Genomic DNA, 1,880 nt, shown 5'->3' on the forward strand with positions numbered 1-1,880 from the left:
ATTAGCATAATTGATGCTACATGGAAAGTGACCGCAGTATCGCGGATAGTTACATCTCTGAACGTCTGAGGTGGAGGATTTTCACCCCACACCAGCCTCGGACAGAGGAGGAGGAACGCTCCGACAGCCTGACAGAAAAAAATAAAAGCATACAGCTGCAGCTGCTCACAAGATCACTAGTTTAAATCAGGAATAAAAGTGTTGGGYCTWGTTTGACTGAAGTTCGGTCCGGTTCGCATACATTTCAAACTCTTTATACGTTTACCTGTATAAAGAGCCCTAAAAATCCATAAATTTTGCAAAAACTCAATACAACTCGCACCCGCAGGGGGAGGGAGGGGGGTCAGCTGCGGACATGAAAGCGCCTGCTGCGAAGCTGGAGGAAAGGAGAGAGGAAAAAGTAACTTATTTCTAGCGGCAGAACAGGTTGGAAGATGGCTGTTTGATGTTATTTATTGTTTTTTAAATCATCCTGTAGGCTCTGGCATGTTAGATAAATTTGAAAATGAGGTTTTTTAAAATATCCGTAAGACTTGAAAAAATCCATGAGATTGCTCTATATGTCTGTATACCTGCAAAATGATGTCAAATGCTTATTGCATAATAGGTCCCCTTTAAACCTAATAATCTCAGGATAAAATTAACATCTCTCTGAGCCAGGCTGTGGTTCCCACATGCTTCAAAACCAACAACATAGTCCCAGTCCCAAAGAAGGCGTCACCATCGTGTTTTAACGACTACCGCCCGGTCGCACTCACCTACATCCTCATGAAGTGCTTTGAACAGCTAGTCATGCATCACATCAGGTCATCCCTCCCCCCTTCCCTGGACCCCTACCAGTTTACTTATCGATCAAACTGCTCGACTGAGGATGCCATCTCCACTGCTCTCCACTCTGCCCTAACACATCTGGACAAGAACAACACTTGGAATGCTGTTCATTGACTTCAGCTCAGCATTCAACACAATCATTCCTCAACAACTCATTCACAAATTGGACAGTCTGGGGCTGAGCACATCATTATGCAACTGGCCACTAGACTTTCTGACTGGAAGACCACAGGCAATGCGGTTTGGCAACAACACATCAAGCACCACCATACTGAACACAAGGGCACCCCAAGGATGTGTGCTAAGTCCCCTCCTGTTCACTTTGCTAACCCATGAATGCGCACCGGTACGCTCCTCCAACCTCTTAATCAAGTTTGCGGATGACACAACTGTAGTGGATCTTATCAGCAACAACGATGAGTCCACACTACAGGAGCGAAGTTAGTCGTCTGGCCTCATGGTGCAAATAAAACAACCTCTCTCTGAATGCTGAGAAGACCAAGGAGATTGTGGTGGACTACAGGAGAACCCATGGACAGCACAGTCCTCTGTCCATCAACGGCACTGCTGTGGAGCGGCTGAGCAGTACGAAATTCCTGGGTGTGCACGTCACAGAGGATCTCTCCTGGTCCACCAACTCACCAGCCAGGAAGGCAAATCAGCGACTCTATTTTCTCTGCAAACTAAGAAGAGCTGGTGCCCCCACCCCCATCTTAACCACCTTCTTACAGAGGGGCCATCGAGAGCCTCCTGACCAGTTGTTCCACCGTGTGGAATGGGGCCTGCACAGTAGCCTGCCACAGGACCCTCCAGCGCATTGTAAGAGCAGCTGAGAATATTCTTGGCACCCACCTCCCCTCCCTTCAGGGCTTGTACAGCACCCACCTCACACAGAAAGCCCTTCGCCAGGTGAAAGATGCTACCCACCCACTGCACAGCTTCTTCAGCCTGCTGCCATCAGGGAGGAGACTGCAGAGTCTCCAGGCCAGGACCAGTAGCCTGAGAGACAGCTCTATCCATCACGCTATAAGAATGCTCAACCCACTCTC

At 48.5% G+C, this 1,880-nt stretch overlaps 1 protein-coding gene across 1 annotated transcript in view; it reads left to right on the forward strand.

Annotated features, from left to right (window-relative positions):
• psmd2 (proteasome 26S subunit ubiquitin receptor, non-ATPase 2) overlaps window positions 1-1,880 on the forward strand; it is a 45,666-nt gene that overhangs the window by 32,188 nt on the left and 11,598 nt on the right. The gene's annotated exons all lie outside the window — the stretch shown is intronic.

Source organism: Austrofundulus limnaeus, unplaced genomic scaffold (assembly GCF_001266775.1).
Source record: "Austrofundulus limnaeus strain Quisiro unplaced genomic scaffold, Austrofundulus_limnaeus-1.0 Scaffold553, whole genome shotgun sequence".
Taxonomy (NCBI): Eukaryota; Metazoa; Chordata; class Actinopteri; order Cyprinodontiformes; family Rivulidae; genus Austrofundulus; species Austrofundulus limnaeus.